Source organism: Panthera uncia, chromosome E3, assembly GCF_023721935.1.
Source record: "Panthera uncia isolate 11264 chromosome E3, Puncia_PCG_1.0, whole genome shotgun sequence".
Lineage (NCBI taxonomy): Eukaryota > Metazoa > Chordata > Mammalia > Carnivora > Felidae > Panthera > Panthera uncia.
Window position 1 is genome coordinate 9,871,619 of NC_064815.1, and position 25,537 is coordinate 9,897,155.

General features: G+C 41.4%; 1 protein-coding gene across 7 annotated transcripts in view; it reads left to right on the forward strand.

Moving 5' to 3' along the window:
• Positions 1-25,537, forward strand: part of IQCK (IQ motif containing K) — a 124,452-nt gene that overhangs the window by 60,538 nt on the left and 38,377 nt on the right. The window lies entirely within an intron of this gene.

The window sequence follows — 25,537 nt, forward strand, 5'->3', positions numbered from 1 at the left end:
ATAAATAATAAAGATTAAGAAAAAAAATTTAAAAAGACACCAGATTAGTGGTGGTCAGGGACTGGAGGAAGAGAAGCATTGGGAGTGACTGCTAATGGCATTGTTTTGGGTGATAGAATGTTCTGGAATTAGTGGGGATGGTTGTACAGCTTTGTGAATAAAAAGCACTGAATTGTAAACTTTAGAAGGGTGAATTTTATGTTATGTGAATTCTATATAAGGAAACAAATGAGGGGAGCCTAGGTGATTCAGTCGGTTAAGCATCTACCTCTTGGTTTCAGCTGAGGTCATGGTCTCATGGTTCATGGATTTGAGCCCCATATCTGGCTCTGTGCTGACAATCTGGAGCCTGCTTGAGATTCTCTCTCTCCCTGTCTTTCTGACCCTGCCCTGCTCACTCTCTCTCTCTCTCAAAACAAATAAATAAACTTAAAAAAATAATAAACATGAATATTATGGGGAAAAATACAAAGCAAGGCACTTTATTCCTTTTAACCATGTGTTCTTCTGACACAGGTTCTTGATTTGGGGCCTGGATTTGTGAATAACAGTGAGGTATCCTATGACCAGAAAAAGGGATTTTCAGGAATTCGTGAAGTGTTACCTCATAGCTGGCAATTGTACAAACTCTCTTTCCTTACACACTCGCATGTAGTTTCACTGCACTTACCATGAAGGTTTTGCAATTAATGAAAACCTTTACTTGTACTTTCTTAAACACCATGAAGGAAAAATATAGTCTCCCACAAAATTTTTTCATATGCTAAAATATACATAACATGAAATTTACCATTTTGGGGTGCCTGGGTGACTTGAGTTGGTTAACCGTTCCTACTCTTGATTTTGGCTCAAGTCATGATCCCAGGGTCATGAGATTGAGCCCTGCATCAGGCTCCCCACTCAGTGTGGAGCCTGCTTAAGATTCTCTCTCTCTTTTTCTCTCTCTTTCCTTCTGCCCCTATCCCCTACTCATGCTCACTCTCTCTCTAAAAACAAACAAATAAATTTTTTAAAACTATAAAAAAAGAAATTTACCATTTTAACCATTTTTAGTTGTAGAGTTCAGTGACATTAAGCACATTCACATTGTTGTACAGCCGTTACCACCATCCATCTCCAGAACTTTTTTCATCATTCTAAACTGAAACTCTGTGCCCACTAAACAATAACTCCTCCCTATTCCCTCCTTCCCCCAGCCCCTGACAACCACCCTCCTACTTTCTGTCTCTAGGATTTGACTACCTAGATAACTCATATAAGTAGAATCATATAGTCTTTGTCATGACTGGCTTATTCCACTTCGCATAATGTCCTTAATATTCATCTATATTGTAGCATGTGTCAGAACTTCCTTCCTTTTTTTATTATATTAAAAAATTTTTTAGTGTTTATTTATTTTAGAGAGACAGAGCATGAGCAAGGGAGGGGTAGAGAGAGAGGGAGACATAAAATCCAAAGCAGACTCCAGGCTCCAAGCTGTCAGCACAGAGCAGGACACAGGGCTCGAATTCACAAACTGAGAAATCATGACCTGAGCCGAAGTCGACGCTTAACTAACTGACTGAGCCACCCACACGCCCCAGAACTTCCTTCCTTTTTAAGATTGAATAATATTCTTGGCAGGAAGTTTTAAAATCCAGAAATCTGACATCCTCACTTATCATAAAACTAGCTGGACATATCATAAAAATATATTTTAACCAACCACATTAAAAGAAATGTCACATGGTATGAAAAGCTATGTGTACTGAGCTATTCTTGGTAGCTGTGACTTTATAATTAGCCATATAAATAGATTCCTGGTAGTTATTACTAGATATTAAACACATCTGTAAAAGGAGACATGCTCTTATTCCTTCTTTCAGAACACTAGAGTAATGGTTAGTCTAGATTGTTTCAACGTGCAAACTGAATTTTTTAAATCCATTTGGATACTGTGAATGAAATCTGGTCCTCTGGACACTCTCCTTTCTTTCTTTTTTTTTTTAATTTTTTTTTTAACGTTTTATTTATTTTTGAGACAGAGAGAGACAGAGCATGAACGGGGGAGGGGCAGAGAGAGAGGGAGACACGAATCAGAAGTAGGCTCCAGGCTCTGAGCCATCAGCCCAGAGCCCGACGCGGGGCTCGAACTCATGGACCGCGAGATCGTGACCTGAGCTGAAGTCGGCCGCTTAACCAACTGAGCCACCCAGGCGCCCCTGGACACTCTCCTTTCTGAAGTGTGATTGGTCATAAGCTGCCACATCAATGGTTCTTCTGCTTATGAAATACTAGATAGAATAGGTAACAATTAATAGAGAAAACTCTGCTCTCCTGTGAAGTTCAAATGAAGTTCTGATGGGCCATAAGGATTGAAATTTCCTTAATGATTTAGGACAGAGAGACCAGATAAAACCATTGAATATTGGTTCTGTCTAAATAAGCTCCAGGTGTTTTATGCCTTCTGCCCATTTGTTTATTTTATTTTGTCTAACTCCCCCTAGACTCCAGTGTGGCACACAGTCTTCCCTCTTCCCAGGATCAACTTCCCCTCTAGGCACTGTGACAACTGACAATCACAAAGGCTACTAATCATTACCATTTTTGTTCATTTGATGAACAATACAGAGCAAGGTTGCTCCAGCAGGGCCTTTGTGGCTTTGCAGGAAAAAAAAAAAAAATTGGAGATCCTGATCTCCACCTGCAGAGAACAATGAGAATCTGTGCATTTATACTTTTGTCTGTTGTGCAATGACCTGGGGTGGATGAGGTGCCCCCATGAAGAAATAGCTTGCTGTAAACGAAGAGCGCATGTTTAAAGTCGGACACTCCCCCGCCCCCTCACCGCACAGGTGGGTCTGTGTCGGCTTGGACACTAGAATATTGTATCCCTCTGGCTACAGGGATTAGTTCCTGATGGGCAAGACCTAAATCAGGCCACTCACACCTAGTGAAACTCCATTCTGGGAGTCTTACAGTTGTTCACACAGTGCAGCAGCTTGCTTTGCATGGGGGTCTCTGGGAGGCCCAGCTGTCCGCAAACATCTTGCCACTGTGTGAAGAACCCGATGGAGAAGTGACTGCAGAGGCGAGAGAGATGAGAGACAGGAGGGAGCTGAGCCTTTAAGGCTGTGGAACATCTGGATTCAGCTGTACAAATGAGTCTCTTCCAGAGGGGTTTCTGTCACAGTAGGAGTCCTGACAATGATAATTTTCAAGATAAAAAGTTCTAGACTCTTGATTAGTTGCACATTAAAGAGGATATGGACACAAAATAGAAACCTGGGTTCACTCGTACAGAGAAATTATGTCACTTTGTCCCAGGGAAAGACTGGGGCCCATATCGGCTTGCCCGTAGTTGGGAAGGGGAAGCCTACCCCAAGGAGCAAAATTTTCTTAGGCACATATATTATTTTTATTGCTTAAGTAATAGATTTCCATTGTGGAAAAAAGGATAATACATATAAGTTTTTAAAAATTCAGAATCCCTTTAGAATTTTAGAATTTTTAGAATTTAGAATTTTTCCTGTTCATTAGGAAGTTTTTAAAACAAAATTATGATGATAATCACTGTTTTGTGCCTGCTTTTTCCCCTTAATGATTATATTGGGAATATCCTTCTTTGTCAGCACACAAAAGTCAGTTTCACAAATTATAATGGCTCTATAATACATAATTTATTTAACCATAGCTGGACATTCTAGTTTTCTCTACTATGTAACATATATTATGAAAACATCCTTGTTCATATGTCTGCACCCTTATCTGATTTTCTCTATGAGATTAATTGCTAGAAGTAGAATTGATGGCTCAAAAAGTAAGCATCTTTTTTCAGAATTTTGACAATTATTTCTATATTATTCTCTAGAGAGGCTGGAGACTAGCCTGTAGATATATTTACATGCACCAGCAATATAGACAAATATGCCCTGCTGTAGGTCTAGACAGGAGAGTGAAGAGAGGAAGAGTAAGAGATTGGGACCATAAAGTATGTTGAGGGAAGTTGAAGTTGCATGGACGGTGCAAGAGGGTATGAACAGGTAAAGGCAGTGTGACCAGTTGTGTGGGTTGTACACTGCACAACTCTGTCTAGGGAACACCATTTGCAACCAGTACAGCAGATCTCTGAGGCTTCACGAAGCCTGAAAAGTGATGATTGAGCAGCCACTTGTTATATCTAGATATCTCTTGGCCTATTCTGGTAGCTGGAGGCTGAATAAGTAAAGCTCTACCAGAACCAAAGTTATGATACAGGATCAGAATTTTCTTCATGAAAGTGTATGACATCTTTTAGATTAAGTAAAATGTAAAATAATCAATACTCAATAATGTAGTAATTATAAAGTAAAGACTGGGCATTTACTCAATGCAACATTATGCCGACACTAAAAATAATAAACAGAGCATAGTGACAAGATGGAGATTGCCATAGTATATTAAGTGAAGGAAGAATAAAATGTCTTATATATATATATATGTATATATATATATTGTTTATAATTATGTTAAAACAAGTGCATGTAGATAATGCACAAGAAACAAATATATAAAAAATATTGTAGTTGTTCAGAGGTGGGATGAGGGTGACGTTTTTGCCCTCTACTTTTTTTTTATTTTTCAAATTATCTATTGTTTTTATAGATAGAAACAAAATTATATGTTATTTTTACAGTGGAATAAAAACATGTATAAATGATTCTTTTTTAATGTTTATTTTGAGAGAGTGAGAGCGTGAGCAGGAGAGGGGCAAAGAGAGGGAGAGAGAGAGAATCCCAACTAAGGGCCAGGCTCGAACTCATGAACCATGAGATAATGACCTGAGCTGAAACCAAGAGGCAGTCGCTTAACCGACTGAGCCACCCAAGTACCCGTAAAAACATTATTTAAATAAAGACTTGGAACCCTACATTTAACCATGATCCCTTTTCCTCTTTTCAAATTTGGCATCATTAAACTATTATTCCTCAGCCTGTTTAGGGCTCTGTGTGTGTGTGTGTGTCTTTGTGTGCGTGCACGTTTACACACACTTGTGTCTATGTGTAGAAAAGAACTAGGCTCAAATGATTTTTTTGGGTTGCAAGGAAGTTTGATTATTTTGCCTATAGCTCTCCTGTTACAGTCTTAATTAACAAGAAATAACAGACCACAAGTCATTTGGAGAACTCTTTGATTTCATGAACAAAGAAAGCCTTTCACAGCACATGTGTTAGACTTCACTAGAGAAAAACCCATTGGATCAGCCAACAGTTTAAAAGGCAGGGGAGAAATATTGGCATTTCCCTCTTTTTTTTTTTTTTAATTTTTTTTAACGTTTATTCATTTTTGAGACAGAGAGAGACAGAGCATGAATGGGGGAAGGTCAGAGAGAGAGGGAGACACAGAATCTGAAACAAGCTCCAGGCTCTGAGCTGTCAGCACAGAGCCTGATGCGGGGCTCGAACTCACAGACCGTGAGATCATGACCTGAGCTGAAGTCGGACGCTTAACCGACTGAGCCACCCAGGCGCCCCGGCATTTCTCTCTTTAGAGCATTCTGAAGATTCTAAATAAAAAGTGGTGTGTGTTCCAAAAGAACTGAAAGTGGGGTCTCGAATAGATACTTGTACACCCATGTTCCTAGCATTATTTGCAATACCTAAATCGTGGAAGCAACTCAAGTGTCCATCAATAGACAAATGGATAAGCAAAATGTGCTATACATATGAAATGTAATGTTGTTCAGCCTTAAAAAGGAAAGAAATCTGTAATGTGCTACAACGTGGGTGAACCTTGAAGACCTAAGGCTAAGTGAAATAAGCCAGTCACAAAAAAGACAAATTCTGTATGATTCCACGTTATAGGAGGAGCTTAGAATAGTAAGAATCATAAAGACAGAAAGTATAAGCGTGGTTGTGGAGCTGGGGAGAGGGTAAATATGGGAGTGTTCAGTGGGTACAGACTTTCAGATTTAGAAGATGTGAAGGGTCTTGGGATGGATGGTGGTGATGGTTGTACAACAGTTACTTAATGTACTTAATACTACTGCATAGTACATTTAAAAATGGTTAAGGTGGTGGGGCGCCTGGGTGGTTCAGTCGGATAAGTATCAGTCTCTTGGTTTCGGCTCAGGTTATTATCTCACAGTTTTGTGAGTTCAAGCCCTATGTTGAGCTCTGTGCTGGCAGCATGGAGCCTGCTTGGGATTCTTGCTCTCTGTCCCTCCCCCACTCACTCTGTCTCTCTCAAAATAATAAAGTTAAAAAAAATGAAAAAATGGTTAAGGTGGTAAATTTTATGTTATGTGTATTTTACCACAATAAGAAGAAAAGAAAGAGATGGGTGTTCAACTGTGTTTGACTTGATTGAACTTGATATTTTCCCCCTGAAAAACCACTCCTTTCTCTTAAAGTTAGGTAGAAAATGGATGAGGAGAACAGTGCAGGATAAAAGCCAAGCAACTATGAAAAGGCCCTTCAAAGAATACAAAGAAAAAGTTTTGTAGTTCCTCCCATATTTTTATGCAGACATCAGAAATTCCAAGTTGAAGCTCTGCACTTAGGGGAAGAGAAAATTTCATCCACTTCTGGCAGCTGGCTGGACTGGTAGGCGTGACCCCCACCCCCCCAAAATGAGAACTTGAAGTTCTCATCATTAGCCTTAACTTTCTTGTTCTTAAATGTTGTGGGTGAGTGGAAAGACTTGTTTTATTCTGTGTAAAACATGCTCCATGGCCAGCTGTTAATAATATGGGCTCTAGCAGCAGACAGATCTGTTTGAATCTGTATGTCAGGTTATTGATAACTTTGGGTGGGTTATTTAACTTCTGAACCACAATTTCCTGTTCATAAAATAGGAATAATAATAGTTCCCACCTGTGAAGATTGAATCGGATGGTTAGTCCACATTTGGGCCTTGGCACAGTGCCAGGCACATAGTAAATCCACAGTAAATATTAGCTGATGTTGTTGCTGTTATTATTACTGGTTCCATCTTCCTTAGATCAAGAGTTGCATGCTCTACTGAGTAAGCTAACCAGGCACCCCAGGGCATCTGTTTAAAAAACCAGCAGGTGGCCTTCTTATATAGTTCATCAGGGACACCATGCATGCTCCCATCTCAAGGCCTTTGCACTTGGCAACTCTCAATCACAGTACCTTCTCTTGCTTCATTCAGGATTCTTCTTGAATATCTGTTCTGGTCACCCTTTCCAAAATGGCACCCCCTCATCACTCTCCAGCTTCTTACTATGCTTTGTTTTCTGCCTATCACTTACCAATCACCTGACATCATACTGAATATTCACTTGTTTGTCTCTTGCCTGTCATCCTGACCGGAATGTGAGCTCCGTAAGGGTAGAGGTTGCTTGACTTGTTCATCCTGTATCCCCAGCCCCTAGAACACTGTCTGGCACATACTAGGTACATAATAAATATTTTAGTGAATAACTGAATCCCTTAAATTATCTCTCTAATGAAGGCATTTGAAAACAAAGAAGAACAAACTGTTCTGTTCCATTTTAAAAGCCCTTCTCTGGGATTGACACAGGCACTTACACACGGACTTTTGTGGGAAGGTACTTTTGTACCAGGATCCTTGAACTCAACAGCTGTACTTGTTAATCCCCAAGAGATCACTGTTGAGAAAAGTGTATTCATTTTAGCATTGGACTTTGTGAACCACCTCTGCACCAAGCCTCGTAAGGTGAAGAAATGAAGTGTGCGAGGGGAAATTACGGTCCCCCAAACAGGCTTGAAAGGAGAGCACCAGCTGAAAGCTAATGGGGTGTGTTTAATTCATCTGAGTATTGGACAGAAAAGATTGTCTTCATTCGGAATTTCTGTCCTGAGTGCTGATATCTCCTGACAGGTGGGCAGACTTCCCTGGCAAAAGTCAGACATTGTATTGTGCAAAAGGAATGCTAAAAATGGGCGTTGCATCAGATTACCCTCAGCTTTCCTCTTGATGGTGCACAGCCATCTCTTGATAGCCTCAGAGGGTTGGTCACGACCTTTGTGATTTGATAAGAAATCTCTGCCCACGGTTCCTCTAATGGGAACTCCACATAGACAGATTTATCTTCTTAAGGAATCTTCTTGGTGTTTGCTGGCCCATGAATACATTTTCAGTCTATTTTTCAGTTTCACTATCACCTTACCTTCCCAACCAGAAGATCCCCAAATGCCCTTTCCTTTAGGCTGTATTGCAGGTATTTGTGAACCTCCCCCACAGTGAAATTGGTTGTGAGCATTTTCTAACACATGGAGAATGTTTATAAGCTATTAGGGAGATCTAGGTCATGTATACGAGCTGACAAAGTAGAGTAAAACTTCTGTACTTGTCAACGTTCTGGAGGTCTTGGTTTTAGGTGGGGATCCCGATATTAGAACTCTAGCATGTGAAGTGGAGTGCCCCCAAGGATGGCTGTGGGTATCCCTTCTGCCGGTTCCACTCAAATAGAGGTCTATTCCCTCCATTGACGTGTGGCTCCATATGTTCACTCTCTCATTTGACAGATGTGTATTGAGGACCTTCGACTTGCCAAGAACAGTGCTGGGTGCTTTAGAAACATCATCCACCTCTTGATGAGCTCAGAGGAAGCAATAAGAAGAATGATAATAATGTTAAGAATAGCAAAAATCTAGGGACACCTGGGTGGCTCATTCGGTTGAGCATCCGACTCTTGGTTTCAGCTCAGGTCATGATCTCAGGGTTCATGGGATTGAGCCCCATGTTGAGCTCTGCAGTGACAGCATGGAGCCTGCTTGGGATTCTCTCTTTCCCTCTCTCTCCACCCCTCCCCAGCTTGCATGCTTGTGTGCATGTGCATATACACTCTCTCTCTCTCTCTCAAAATAAATAAATTAATTTTTAAAAAAAGAAGAATAGCAAAATCTAGTGTTATTGCTTCTTTTGCTATGTGCCAGGCATTGGATTAAGTGTTTTACAAGCATTATTTCCTTTATGCTTTACGCTGATCCTATAAAGTCGGCAGGTAGGTACTACTTTTATCTCATGTGTAGATGAACCAACCAAGGCCTAGAAACCCTAAGTGACTTGCCCAACATCACACAGTGATAACTGGTAAGGCCAGAGTTTAAGCCCAGGTCTGACTGTCCTCAGAATCCCATCTCTCTCTTTTATTTTTATTTTTATTTATTTATTTTTTTTTTTGCATTCTTACTAGAAATGTATGAGAGTTCCCATTGTTCTATGTCCTTACCAGTACTTAGTATGGTCAGTCTTTTTTAGTTTTAGCCATTTTAGTGGATGTGTAGTAAATCTCATTTTGTGTATACGTGTTTTTTAATCAAGTTTCTCAAGATATGTATTACATACAGTAAAATTTACCCTTTGTTGTGTATAGTCTTTCGGTCTTGACAACTGCATATAGTGTAACTACTCCCGTAATCAAGGCATAGAAACATTTATATCATCTCCCAAAATTCTCTCAGGCTGTCCCTCTGTAGTTAACCTCTGTCCCTACCACCAGCCTTGGATGCTCACTGATCTGTTTTCTGCCCCTCTGGTTTTGCCTTTTCCAGAATGTCAGATAAATGGAATCATAAAAAATATAGCCTTTGCATCTGGCTTCCTTCACTGGACCTGATGCATCAGTTTCCTCCATGTGGTTGTGGAGATCAGTAGTCTCTTCCTTTTTACTGTTGAATGGTATAGCACCCCAATATAGCACCCCAATAAGAGAGAGCTCTTAATCCTGGTGATGAATTAGCACATGTGAGTTTAACAAAAGACTGGCTTATCTATTACCTATGGATTGCAATGGTTTCAAGCCTCACTGTATATCAAGGTCATCCTTGGAAAGATTTTCTTTTTAAATTCTAATACCCAAGGCCTCATTCCCCTGAGATTTTTGTTCAACTGGCCAGGGTGAGAATAAGAGATAGGCAGTTTTTAAAAGACCCCTGACGTGACACTAATGTATAGCCAGATTTAAGACCCACCAGTGAATTGGAATCCACTTTGCTACCTATCTACTAGATGATCCAGTGCAAATCACTATCCTCGGAATCTCAATTTCTTTCTCTTTGAGACTGATAATAGCTGCCCAGCTCATCACGTTAGCATAAAGATCAAAATGTTTTTCAGTGGCACCACACAAGAAAGTGTCCTGTGAATTCTAGCTGCAGAAATGAATGGTATCACTATGGGTGTAATTATCTATCAGTGTCTTCCCTATTTGAAAAGTACCCTATTTGAGGTTTTGTTTCCTAAACACATCAGAGAGGTTTTCAAGAGCAGATGGAGAGAGTAGTCTTTCTCTGTCAATTTTATGTGTGCTATTAGAAGATTGCTTGAGGTATGAGAGTAGCTGGAACGCCAAGGAGCAGATGGAGACGAGAAGTGGGATAAACACACCCATTCCCGAGGCGGTGGTGATGTGGGCAGATCTGGGCATGGCTGTAGACCACGATCTTCTGCCGGATGGGTTAAGTCAGCACTAATTTGTGGAAAGTAAACACTGATGTAACTAAAAGGACAAGGCAAGCAGAGGCATGGCGTCAAGGATTCAATAACAGTCCTCACCTCAGAGCAAGGGAGGAGAGGCCTCCTTGTCCCTGGCAAACGTCATATGAAACAAGAGGTCCTTTTACAACCACATCTGACCAACTCAGAACATATTGCAAGGAGGAGCATGTCAGTTTGGGTATGGAAATGGATGGCCATCTTTGTATGAAAAAAGTCTTCCATTGATATTTTTATTATAAAATGGAAGATTTTCATGGTAAACAAAACCCATATAGAAATAATGTCTTAGCTTGGGCTGCTGTATAACAGGATGCCACAGATTGGGGAACTTAAGCAACAGACATTTATTTCTTACAGTTCTGAAGGGTGGGAGCCTCAAGATCAAGGTGCCGGCATATTCGGTGTCTGGTGAGAAACTTCTTCCTGGCTTGCAGATGGCTGTCTTCTTGCTGTGTCCACTTATGGCAGAGAGAGAGAGAGACAGAAAGAAAAAATTCTCTGATTTCCTCTTATAAGAGTGCTAATCCCGTCATGAGGATCCTATCCTGGTGACTTCATCTAATCCCAATTACCACTCCCTAATCTCATCATGTTGGGGGCTACAATTTGAGGAGAACACATTCAGTCCATAACAAGTACTTTTTTTTAATTTAAATTTTTTTTTGTTTGTTTTTGAGAGAAAGAGCCAGAGTGCGAGCAAGGGAGGGACAGAGTGGGGAGGGACAGAGAGAGAGGGAGACACAGAATCTGAAGCAGACTCTGGGCTCTGAGCTGTCAGCACAGAGCCCAACGCAGAGCTTGAACTTGTGAACTGTGAGATTGTGACCTGAGCTGAAGTTGGACACTTAACCGACTGAGCCACCCAGGCGGTACCTTATAGTTTATATATAACAAGTACTTTATTTTTTTTATTTTTTTATTTTTTATAACAAGTACTTTAAAGTTAAATGTGGAGCTCTCCATTCTTGTCCTACTCTAAACCTGTTTCCCAGATAAAACCACTGTTAACAATTTGGTGTGTGTCTTTTTAGTGTTTTTCTTTTGTACATGTGAACATTTATGTATATTTATTGTGTTTTTTATAAATATGCGCACACACTCTACATCCTGAGTCCTGCCTTTCTTTTAGCATTGAGGATAGCTTTCCACATCAGCACACGTAGATCTATTCTGAGCATTTGTATTTGTGGGGGTTTTTAATGTTAATTTTTGAGAGAGAGAGTACAAGCAGATGTGGGGCAGAGAGAAAAGAGAACAAAAGATCTGAAGAGGGCTCTGCACTTACAGCAGTGAGCCTGATGTGGGCCTCGAACTTATGAACCTGTGAGGTCATGACCTGACCCAAAGTCAGATGCTCAACTGATTGAGTCACCCAGGTGCCCGCTGAGCATTTGTATTTGAAGGAAAACACACTGTTCATGTAGTTGGAAGGTACGAATTTGGCCAATTTCGCATTCAAGATATTCCCAACCCAAAGTGAGCCCTGAAGTGGCAGGACCTGAGGAAAACCTGAGGAGTGGGTGTTGATTTATATTTCATCAGCCAGCCCAACAATTAGTGACTTAAGGGCCAGCCTTTTTCCTTCTGCTTTTTTGTGACTGTTGCCTTCCCCAGATTGTTAGTCAGCTTTACAGCTTTCTTGACTTCCTCTTCCTCCTTTCCAGAGGGGGGGTGTCTCCCGGTGCAGCTGTTCAGGGCAGGGGTGGGGGGTGATTTCCTCTCTCTGTGTGTGTCATTAGCCATCTCTCTGGCTTTCCTCTGGGGACAGCCACCCAACCAGGTGAGCCAGTGTCATTTAAAGCAGCACTTCCATTCTCAGGCAGAGGGTGGCTGTGGTTTCTGGGTGACTCCAGGGTCCGCTTCTGGGTGAAGTCCGGGGTGACCTGGGTAGCCCAGGTGAAGAGGGATGGCGTCTGGCACAGAGACAGTGGCCGACAACTTGGTGTGTGTCCCATTTTCTTTGTAAAGGGTATGCTGCCTAGAACTCCTATTCAAGACAATTCTTTTTCTAATACTTGGCAATTTTCTAGGCTAACTCGAAGGCAGTCTAATAGCATAAAGGTTAAGCAGGCATGCTCTACAATTAGATCAATTCATTCACTGATATTCACTCACTAGTGTTTATTGAGTACCTGCTATGGGGCAGGCAGGCGTTGGTCTAGATGCTGGGAGTACTGCAGGGAATAAGACCAAGTCCCTGCCCTCATGGAACTGGCATTCTTGCCATAGACTATATAGATAAAAATAAATACATAATATAATGTCAAGAAGTGTGTCAGCTAGCTATTGTCACAATAATGCTGCTTAACAAACCACCCCAAAACTCAGTGGCTCACAACATACATTTATTTCCTACTCACATGCCAGCAGATCAGCCAGATTTCAGCTGTTCCAAATTGTGTTTGGCTACGCTTGGCTCTAGGCTGTTGGGTTCTATGTGGTTTTGTCCAGGGTCTGTCATTCTTCTGAGATCAGCAGCTGCCAAGGCCATGTTCTTTTTACATCAGAGATCAAAATCTCTCAAAGGGGTGAGGAAAAACACACACAAGTCTTAAGGCCTAGTCTGGGACGTGCCACTTCCCCACTCATTCCAGTAGCCTAAGCAAGTCACATGGCCAAGACCAACATCAATGAAGCTGAGAAGAGAGGCATTCTCTCACTTAGTTTCCATCAGGCCAGCATCCACAATGACTCCCCTGTGATCCCCACCTCCTGGTATTCTCATTTCTGAAGCATCCCCTCCCACAACTATACCAGGGTTGATATGTGTAACCAATAGAATATGGCAGAAAGAATGGCATGCCACTTCCAAGATTAGGTTATAAATGACACCGCAGCCTTGGTATCTCTCTCTCTCTCTCTCTCTCTCTCTCTCTCTCTCTCTCTCTCTCTGTCTTGGATCATTCACTCTGGGAGAAGCCAGCTGCCATGTCACAAGCAGCTCTATAGAGACACCCACATACAAGAACTGAGACCTCCACCCAATAGCTACATGAATGAACCATCTTAGAAGCAGCTCCTCCAGCCCCACCAAACCTTCAGGTGACTACAGGCCCAGCTAACATCCTAGTTGTAACCTTGTGAGAGACCTTGAGCCAGAACCACCCAGCTGAGCCTCACCTGGATTCCTGAGCCTCAGAAGCTGTGTGAGATAACTGTTCATTGACATTGTGAGCTGCCAAATTTTGGGAGGTCACTTACTATGCAGCAGGGGAAACGAACACAATAATGCAGGCCGCTGTAGAGAAACCAAATTGTAGGAGGTTAGAAGTAGAAGCAGGAAAACTATTGTAATATCCACATCCCTGCTACTCAAATTGGGGTCTGAGGACCAGTGGGGTCATCGTCACGTGACAAATGGTTGGCGGTGCAGAATCTAGGCCCCACCCCATGCCTCTAGAATCAGAATCTGTATCTTAACAAGATTCCCAGGTGACTCTTTGCATACGAAAGTTTGAGAGGAAGAGCTGTAGGGGACAGCCTGAGTAGTTGGAGTGCCATGATGTGGGTTTGAATCCTGGCTCATCAACCCTGTGACCTTTAATAAGGTCACATTTTCCCAAGCCTCAGTTTTCTTTCCTGTAAAATGGGGATAATAATAGTGCTGCCTTCACAGAGTTATATGTGAGGGTATAAATGAAATGGTGTATGTTAAGTGCTTAGCATAGTGCCTAACACATGTTTAGGGTTTCCTGTTAGTTCCTTATTGACTTGATCTCATCAATGCATTTTCTTCCCTAATATTCCTGATCATTTCCTGATAGTTTGCCTTAATGTTTTTTCCAGTTTATTTATTTATTTATTTTTGAGAGAGAGACTGAGAGCACAAGCAAGGGAGGGGCAGAGAGAGAGAGAGAGAAACACACAGAAGTTTCCAGGCTCCACGCCATCAGTACAGAGCCCGATGCAGGGCTTGAACCCACAAACCATGAGATCATGACCTGAGCCGAAGTCAGATGCTTAACTGACTGAGCCACCCAGGTGCCCCAACCTTAATTTTTTGTTTAATTCCCTGTCAAAGAAAATCCTGTTTTGCAAAATGTCCTTTAGCTTGTCAGAAAGACCTCTGTCTGTGCCCAGCATGGTTCCAGTGATACCCCAGAATGAAGGCACCTGATTTCCACTGTCATTTCCCAAGCCCAGTTCTCAGGGCAATTTTCAGGGCCACCAGGCAGGCCAAAATAGGCCACAGCACTATTAATAGTGAGTTTAGCCTGCTTGGGGCCTAGCTTCCCAGGCCAGTCTCTTCCCCTTCCCCCTGCCTCGTCCTGTCGTTGTTTAAATATACTCTGGGTTATTTCTGCAAGTGGATTTTCCTTAATATGCTCAAAAAATGCTATGCCATGCTATGTCTGTGGCCAGTCTGCAACTCCTGCCCCCCTCTTTATTTGCTGAGTCGCAACGCATCCCAAATACGTGGTGAAAACTGATAAGCCAAATTCTGGGGGTGTTGTGATGAATAAATGACGGAACTACGTATTGGTGGGACTGGATTCATAATCTGCAGGGCCTAGTGTAAAATAAAAACACAGGGCCCTTGGTTCAAAGTTTTAAGAATTTCTAGATGGTGACAACAAGGGTGTGAAAACAATGTAAGGCCCTCTAAGCACAGGGCCTGTGTGACTGTACAGGGTGCCCGTGAAGCCAGACCTATGTATTAGTTGCATCTGATGCACCCAATACTCTGCCTGGTGGTTAGTACTGGCCAAAATTACAACTTTTCGAGTGTTTCTCTTTAAAGGGCTAATCAATTTCCCTTCAAGGCAAAGTATGTGGGTAAATTGTACAGCTGTAATATAAGCCCTCCTGCTGCTCAATCTTAGTGACTTAAACCACAGCAATTGATTCTTGTTCACAGTCCTCTGGGTTAACTGGGTAGTTCTTCTGCTGATTTCTCCTCTACTCACTCACGTGGCTGCATTCGGTTGGTGCATTTAATGGTGAATGCTGCATTCAGGACCTTCAACTGTGTGTGGGATGTCCCCACATGGCTCCCCACTGGGGCTCTGAGTCTGGCGCTCCAACCTCATCTGTACCACTTTCAGCATGCACCCTTTGGCCATGATGGACCTCTCCAGCAGCTCTGTGGTATTCTTGGCCTAGATGACCTCCTGGGCTGGGCTGGAAGGTCCCAGGCACATGTCTGGGGCTCTTCAGTTCTCTTCCACATGGCCTGTCATCCTCCAGTGGGCCAGACCAGTTTCCTTACATTATGGAAAGAACATTCTAGAAATGGAAGCTTCAAGCCTTCTTGAGGCCCAGACTCTGAAACTTGCACAGCAGCTCTTCAGTTACCTTCTATTGGTCAAAGCAAGTCATGAGGCTCACCTAGATTCGAAAGAGGGGGGATAGGGGCACCTGGGCGGCTCAGTCGGTTGAGCATCCAACTTCGGCTCAGGTCATGATCTCACGGTTCATGGGTTCAAGCCCTGCATCAGGCTCTGTGCTGACAGCTCAGAGCCTGGAGCCTGCTTCAGATTCTTTGTCTCCTTCTCGCTCTCTGCCCCTCCCCCACTCGTGCTCTGTCTCTCTCTGTCTCTCAAAAATAAATAAATGTTAAAAAAAATTAAAAAAAAAAAAAGAAAGAGGGGGGCTAGACTCCCCTGTTTAATGAGAAGAGTGGTACAGTTTTCCAAGAGGCAGGGATCCAGGGAGCTGGGATTCACTAGGGGAACAATGCAACAGTTCTCATATAGTAGTCTACATCAGAATGATCTGGAAAGCCTTCTAAACACACAGATTGCTGGGCCTCAACTCCAGAGTATCAGAGTCAGTAGGATTGCAACAGGGCCTGAGCACTTACATTTCAAACTAGCTCTCAAGAGATGTTGAAGCTGCTAGTTTAAGGACCCCACTTTGAGAGCCACTGGTGGAGGGGTGAAGTGTCCACAATTTTGAGCAGTGGCTCTCAACCTTGACTGCACATTAGATACATCTGGGCAGCCATAACTATATAAATGTCAGTTACGGGTATCAATGGTAAGAAGAAGATCAAAGCATTGTGCAATAACATGGTCTTTGACATCATTCACTTGGCTGTAATTCATAAATCATTGGAAAGTTCATCGAATCCCTTAAATACTTTTGCAACTTAATAATTCCCTGATTATTTGGGTAAACAAGTACCAAGGAAAGTTGGATGAACTTTATCTCAACTGTCATCCCCGAGCTATTGGGGGAAATTCCGCTTTTTCCAAGTATATACTGCAATATGATATTATTGTTCAAGGAACTTTAGTATAAAAAATAGGTGTGGCTTCCTAGGAGAAGGCCTTTCTAGAATTGCACTGAAAAGACTACCCCACCAAAAAGCAGTTGCTGTTCATGAGTCATACAGATCCTGTCTCCTGACCACACACTAATAGCCTGAGCAGTCCTTCTTGACTCTGATTTTAAGAATTTGAATAATCAACGTGGCATTGTGTAAGAACTGAGATAAAAATCTGCGGGTCTTAAAGCAGATGTCAGTCTCAACATTAAGTTCATTCTTCACATATTCTTTGGTTAGAGCAGTTTCAAACTCTTCAGATCATTAGAATCACCGGGGGTTCTTGCTAAATATACATGTTGGTTCCACCTCACATGCAATGAATCAGAGCCTACAAGGCAAGAGCCTGAGATTCTGTTTTTTTCATGTTTATTTATTGGGGCGGGGGAGGTGCACAGAGAGAGAATCCCAAGCCTCTGACACAGGGCTCAAACTCATGAACTGTGAGATCATGACCTGAGCTGAAATCAAGAGTCAGATGCTTAACCGACTGAGCGACCCAGGAGCCCCCGTGAGATTCCACTTTTAACAAGTGCCCTAAGTGATCTCAATATCATCAGGTAAATTTAGAGAATTGTCTTAAAGGAATAATGTGTGTGCAATACATACAGAAAAATGGAAGGGTAACCAAGGGAAGCTTGGGGCTACAATTCTTTTTTTTTTTTTTTAATGTTTATTTTTGAGAGACAGAGAGGTGGAGTGCAAGCGGGGGAGGGGCAGAGAGAGGGAGACACAGAATCCAAAGCAGGCTCCAGACTGCTGTGAGATCATGACCTAAGCCAAAGATGATTGGACGTTCAACCAACTGAGCCACCCAGGCACCCCTGGGGGCTACAATTCTAATGCCCACTTAAGGATAAGAGCAGGGGCTGACAAACTATAGCCTGTGGACCAACTCTGGACCACTCTTTAAATTAAAAAAAAATTTTTTTTTTTAAGTTTATTCATTTTTGAGACAGAGACAGAGCATGAACGGGGGAGGGTCAGAGAGAGAGGGAGACACAGAATTGGAAGCAGGCTCCAGGCTCTGAGCCATCAGCCCAGAGCCCGACGCGGGGCTCGAACTCACGGACCACAAGATCGTGACCTGAGCCGAAGTCAGACGCTCAACCGACTGAGCCACCCAGGCGCCCCTGGACCACTCTTTAAATAAAGTTTACTAGAACGCAGCCATGCCCATTTTTAAAAATACATATTGGGTATGATTGTTTTTGTGCTATAATGACAGAGTCATTGGGACAGACACTATATGGCCCATAAAGCCAAAAATATTGGGGCGCCTGAGTGGCTCAGTGGTTAAGTGTCTGACTTCAGCTCAAGTCATGATCTCACGGTTTGTGAGCCCTGTGTTGGGCCCTGTGCTGACAGCTCAGAGCCGGGAGCCTGATTCAGATTCTGTGTCTCCCTCTCTCTTCCTCCCCCACTGGCTCTCTCTATTTCTCTCTCTCAAAAATGAATAAACATTAAAAAAATTAAAAAATAATATTTACTATCTGTTGTTTAAAAAAACCTGTATTGACTCCTGCATAAAAAACATGACCTCAGACCTGGAAATGGAACTAGGGCCCTCAGTGACTATGAGCTTATAATAAAAAATAAACCAACAAGGAATGGAGGCGGGGGAAGGGGGGGCAGCCAGTAAGTACCACCAACTGGAGAATCCAAGGCCTCAAGGGTGGCAATTTGAGGCTGTGAAATAAGTACGTTTAAGATGATTATAGAAATATACTAAAAATTTTTTTTAAAGAATATAAGCCTTGCTAAATAGGGGAGTAAGAAAAAAAAGGATCAGATTTGAAAAAGAACTAAGTACAACCTCTAGAAATGAAAACAATTTAGGGACACCTAGGTGGCTCAGTTGGTTGAGCATCCAACTTTGGCTCAGGTCATGATTTCACGTTTCATGGGTTCGAGCTCCACATTGGGCTCTGTGCTGACAGTGCGGAGCCTGCTTCAGATCCTCTGTCCCCACCTCTGTCTGCCCCTTCCCCACTCACACACACTCTCTGTCTCTCATAAATAAATAAACATTAAAAAAAGTTTAAAAAAAAAAGAAAAGAAAACAATTTAGCAAACAGGCTAAAGCCATGCTTCTCAAACTCCAGTAAGCTTCAGAATCACCTGGAGAGTTTGTTAAACATAGATTCCTGGCCCCTCTCTATTCAGTTCTGACTTCATAGGTCTTAGGTGGAACCCATGAATTTGCATGTCTAATGAGCTCAAGTAATGCCAATGGTGCTGATCCATGAACCATATTTTGGGTGTACATTAAATAGTAGGCAGACACAGCTGGAGGAGTAATTACTATTCAGAGAGAGATCTGGGAGAAAGAAGGCAGCAGGGAAATACAGTGGGAAATTGGGGAAAGCAGTTGAGACAAGAAGGTCAAACATAAGTCTAATAGAAATAGAAATTGCAAACATAAGTCTAACAGAATGAGTGGGTGAGAGGCAGTGTTGATAGAGCTCTTTGGGTGAGAATATCCCAAAGCTGAAGAAACACGAATCCCGAACTAGATACATGAGGACAGAATCACAGCAAAATGCTACCTGGTGAAACTGGAATGCCACAAGCAAGGAGGAAGTCTTAAAACTGTTTTGAAAGAAGGATTGCCTACAAAGGAAGAACAATGAGACTGATCAAGATTACTGATCAGGGGCGCCTGGGTGGCTCAGTCAGTTAAGCGTCCAACTTCAGTCAGGTCGTGATTTCGTGGTTCATGAGTTCAAGCCCTGTGCTGACAGCTCAGAGCCTGGAGCCTGCTTTGGATTCTGTGTCTCCCTCTCTCTCTCTGCCCCACTCCCACTTATGCTCTGTCTCTCTCTCAAAAAACGAATAAACATTAAAAAACAATTAAAAGATTACTGATCAGCAGGAGTTGGTTAAGCATTCGACTATTGGTTTCAGTTCAGGTGTGGATCTCATGATTTTGTGAGTCTGAGCCCTGCATTGGCTCTGTGCTAACAGCATGAAGTCTGCTTGGGATTCTCTTTCTCTCCTTCTTTCTCTGCCCCTCCCCTGCTCACACTATGTCTCTCTCAAAATAAATAAATAAACTTAAAAAAAAATTACTGATCAGCAGTAGCACATGCCAGAAAACGGTGAAGTGTGTTCTAATCCTATGGGAAAGTAACATTCAACAGAGAATTATATTAAATTAATTATTTAATAATAGATTTATTATTTACTAAATTATCATTTTATTAATCAACTTATTATTAATCAATTTACTAAATTATCATTCAAGAGCAATGGCTAAATACATTTTCAAACACATCTCTTACTGGAGGAACTACTAAATGATGTACTTGAGTTAGAAGGAAATTGAATCCACAAGGAAGGAGTGGGAGCAGAATGCAAGAAACAATAGTGAATGAGGAAGCTGCTACATCTAAATAGACATTGACTATTTTATATATATATATATACACACACACACACATACGTACACTTATGTACATATACTGCATGTGCATATATACATATATACACATATGTATACATATATACACACAACACACACATATACACACACCAGTGGGGGAATAAATGAGGGGAAACTAAAATACTGGACAACAGTCATGAGAGATGAGAGTGGGACGTTAAAGTCTTCTAAAGTCCCGTAAGTGCTTCAGGGGAGGTTGGACAGACTCATTTTTTACTTTAAGTTGCTTATTACATTATAATGACATATTCAAAAAATATATAATATGAACTAACAAATCAGTGGAAGGGGAAAAATGGAATACAAAAATCTAATTCAGGGGTGCCTGGCTGGCTCAGTGGTAGAGTGTGCGGCTCTTGATCTCGGGTTTGTAGGTTCCAGCCCCATGTTAGGTGTAGAGATTACTTAAAAAAATAAAATCTTAAAAGAAAAAAAAAAGAAAATCCAATGCAATAGAAAGCAGGAAAGGAAAAAAAAAACGTAAAAGCATGATAAATAAAAATATTTGGTGAATTAGATTAATAAAATATTACTGATCACAATAAGTGTAAATAGAATAAACTCTGATTTTTCAGATTGGATTAAAAAGAAATCTGCCTCTATGCTAGAGGTACAGGTAACACAAAATGACCCAGAATAGTTGAAAGACCCAGAATATACGGCACAAATACCAACCAAAAGGAAAGTGATCTTGCATTCTTAACATCAGATAAAATAGACTTTGAAAGAAAAAAACATTTTCAGAGATAAAGTGGGTCCTTAATGATAAGAGAATATCTGGTATTTTCTATTGGATTAGACTTTTTAAAATGTTATTCACAACCCACTAAAGTGAATTTACTACTCGCTAAAGTGCTGAACCCACTGTTTAAAAAATATTTTTCTAGGAGCGCCTGGTTGGCTCAGTAGGTTGAGTGTCCAACTCTTGATTTTGGCTCTGGTCAAGATCCCAGGGTTGTGGGATTGAGCTCCACCTCAGGCTCCACACTTAGTGTGGAACCTGCTTAAGATTCTCTCTCTCTCTCTCTCTCTCTCTCTCTCTCTCTCTCTGTCTCTCTCTGTCTCTCTCTTTCTTCCTCTGCCCCCTCCCCTGCTTGCACACTCTCTCTCTTAAAAAATTAAAAAAGTATATATTTCTCTAGAACACATTTCTGCTCCTCCCTGAAAGCCCCCAGCAACTTCTAAGAGGCATACTATCTTAGTACGGATGAATGTCTGGGACACTTCCACAATACCAGGAAATATGTTATATCTACAGGTTTTTATAATTTGTTCCTAAAAACAATATGGAACACTCATAACTACCAGAATGAGAAACCAACTTTTGTTTCATTTTGCCAAAGATCTGAGAAGAAATAAAGAAGAAATGAAGAAATGAAGCTTACCTGCAGAGAGAAATTGGAACGTATGAGAGAGTTGGAAACTGTGAATATTTCATTAGGTATTTGCAAGAGAATTTGCAAATATATATTTCTTTCTTGTTGAAATCCACTTTTCCCGGGTATAAAATCCTTCAGTATTATCGTTAGTACATCAAGTCATGGCAAGGATGTGGTAAGGACCTTCTGAGGTGTCTCACACCCAGTTGGAGGCTGACTCTTGCCAGCACGACTGAAGTGCTGACCGTTGTGTTGTTTCTCCAGCATCTTTCCAGGAACTGTACTATACTGAAAGTTTCTTCCTCCAAAGCAACTAGAAAAACCCCAAGGAATCCTCCAGAGAGAATAGGCGTTGCTATGTTATTGTCTGTTTTGCCAAGAAGCAAAGAAAACAACTGAGCTAAGAGGAATTCAGAAGTATGAAGGGTAATTTCCAAGTCCCAGCCATAGGGCCCCTCTCTTCTTCCCTGGCTGCAGTCACCATCCTACGGCCCTGATATCTCTCTACTGGTTGAGTAATGCCTACAGTTATATAATTGTAAGATCATTTATGTATTCAATAAACTGTAAGCCCTTGGGAAGAGACCTCACTTCCAATTTTATGAATCACTGGCTCTTCAGCCAGTTGGCTCCGTGTCCTACCAGTGGTTGTAGGATGCAACCCCAGAGCTGAACTCAGATTATTCTTACTACTTTATTAGTTGATGTAAGAAATTGCTAAAACAGGGAGGGCTTACTATGGACCAGACAATATCTCATCTTGTTTTCACACCAGTGCAATGAAGGAAATATGTATACTTTCTCCATTTTACAGGAGAGGAAATCGAGGCTCAGACAGTTTAAATAACTTGCTCATAGGTTCCTCAGCTTGTCATTTGCAGAGCTGAGATTCAACTTCAGTCTTTCTGATAGAGAGTTGGATTTCTTAACCAATATGGTGTCCTGTTTTGGCTTTCATCAGAGTAATAGATAATTAGGAGAATTTGATTGGTTCACGGGCATTTTTTTAAAAAATTCACATCCACTTAATAGAGTTTTCTTTCTTGGCTTACCCAAAGTCAAGTACACAATAATGTGTGTATTACTCGGTGTGCGTATCTTGGAAGAGCAGATGGACTCCATGTGGTAATTTAAACAAGTAAAAGTAGGAAGCCACTCGTAAAGGAGACTTCTTTTTTTTAAATCAATGAAACTGTTGATGTGTTAAACATTACACTGCACTCTACGGTATTTGCTGATTGGCACAGCCACTGCCATTTAAATTGATTCCGTAATCATGACTATAATGACCGGATTAGCCCTGTTCAATGGGTGCATGCTTTCCCCAGGGCTCACAAAAGCCTTCTCTGGGGATCCAGGCTTTCCTGGTAATGAGAAGTTAACTAACAAGGCTGCCATGCTCCACTTTAGTAAATAGCAGTCCTTGCTTTCCAAATGAAGGGAATCAAGAAAAATATCAAGGGTCTCTGGCCAGACAGAGGAAAATCACCCTAAACTGGTCAGCAGAATCCTGAGAACATCTGTAGCCTTCTGGAATGATGAAGGAAATGGTGTTTCTGTTTGTTAAATATTAAGGTAATTGAGAGTTCAGGGGATTGTCGGGGAAATTCATCAGTTATTCTTAAATTAAAGAACTCTTGTTTGCCTCTCAGCAGCCTGTTAATTTAAAATTTAAACACTTGTATTTCTAAAACAATATATGCTCTTTGTAAACATCCCCAACAATCCAATCCAGAAAAATATGGAGTAAAAAGCTAAAGCTCCCTCCCCCATTTTACTTCCTTCCTAGAGGAACCCACACTCTCTGACTTCTTCCAAACTATACAAATACATCAGTTATACAGAAAGAATTTGACTACAATAAAATGTAGTCAACTTGCTGATTATAATTAGTGTTAACCTTTTTTTAGTGGTTCAGAAGATCTTTCATCTTTATTAGCATTATGCGTATTAGTTGTCATGGTGCAGAAATGTGGGGGTTTCTGCGTGCTTGGATCCAGATAAACAGAAGTTCCTGGAAAAGATGTAGATAACCTCCTTTTTAGCTACCCATGAGGGTTTGAGTTTGCTTAGCCTACAGAACAGAGATGTTGAAGGTACCTAATCTTTTGAACATAAGACTTTAGGAAACACTAAAAACATTGGTTTGTAATTTAAAAGATTTGGGGAGGGGCGCCTGGGTGGCTCAGTCAGTTAAGCGGCCGACTTCGGCTCAGGTCATGATCTCGTGGTCTGTGAGTTCGAGCCCCGCGTCAGACTCTGTGCTGACAGCTCAGAGCCTGGAGCCTGTTTCGGATTCTGTGTCTCCCTCTCTCTGACCCTCCCCCGTTCATGCTCTGTCTCTCTCTGTCTCAAAAATAAATAAACGTTAAAAAAAAAATTTTTTTTTAAATACACATTTATAGATAATTTGTATATTTTCTTTTTCTTTAAACAAGAGTAGCTGCCATTTAGAAGTTCAGAAGAAAACAGTCTTTTTTATCTTGGGAAAAAAAATCACTTGAGTAGTTTTCTTAAGATAACTAAGGCACCCCATGCTCTGAGAAATGAAGTAATAGGAAGGACTTTATTTTTCTTGAGTTTGTTAAGGCCATTTCTCCAAATGCCTCTTGGTGAGTAGCTCTCTGATGTGCATGGGATCAGTCTGCATAAAGAACCAAGGATCTTTCTGGAAGGGAAGGGACTGAGATCATCCTGACCCCAACATTGCTCTCTAAGGTTCCTAGTTATAAAAAGCCATGTGAGGCTTCTAGAGGACAACAGGACCCTTTGGAAACTCATCCAGGAAGCCTATATCCCAATGACCAGAGCAGGAAGTTTCAAGATCCAGTGTTTGTTTGAAAAAGCAGGAGGGTGGGCCCTGGCTTTGTGACATGATCACAGTAAGGCAGAACTGGACCACCATGACACTCTACCCACTCTCTCTCCATGACTAACTCTAGTTTATGCTTCAAAACTCACTCCAGGAGTCATCTCCTCCGTGACCTGTTTCCTGACTGCTCCAGGCTGAGCTCAGTTCCCCTTCTGTATTCCCTTGTACTCACTGATATCCTTATTCTTACCACACCTTGGTGATCTTATTCCTGTACTCTATGTCTCCTACTAGATTCTCAGCCCCTCAAGAGCAGCTGGAAATCTCAAAACCATTTCCTAGATCTGTGACTCAGCAAGCTGCTTCAATTGAGTTTCCTCATCCGTAAAATGGGCATAATCATTCTTGCCTCATTGGGTTGTTTTGATGGTTACATCTTGTAAAAGACTTAAACAATGCCTGGGACCTAAGTGCTCAATGAATATGAGCTACAGAATAATAAAATTAAAACTTAATTAAAATTATCATCAGTAATCTGTTTATTGCCAAGGTATAGCACAAAGCCCAGTATGCAGTAGACGCTTAGTCAATTGGTATTAAACTAATACATTGACTGTGATTCCTCTAGAACCGATATACTGGCCACCAGTTGTGTGTGATTATTGAGCACTTGGAATGTGTTTAGCCCACATTGGGCTGTGATGTCACTGTAAAATACACACTAGATGTTGAAGACTGTATGGAAAATGGAGAGTAAAATATTTCATAAATAATTTTTGTATTGATTACATGTTGAAATAATATTTTAGATCTTTGAGGTTAAATAAAATATATTCTTTTTTTAAGTTTATTTATTTTGGGAGAGACAGGGAGTGCGAGTCGGGGAGAGGCAGAGAGAGAGGGAGAGAGAATCCCAAGCAGGCTCTGCCACTGTCAGCGCAGAGCCCAACATGGGGCTCGAACCCACGAATGGTGAGATTATGACCTGAGCTGAAATCAAGAGTTGGACACTTAACCTGAGCCACCCAGATGCCCCAAAATAAAATATGTTCTTAAAAATAATCTCACTAACTTATTTTTACTTTTTAAAATGGAACTGCAAAGAAATGTAAAATTTCACATGAGGCTACTTTGTATTTCTGCTGAAGAGCACAGATCTAGAATGTTCTCAACCTACCATTAGT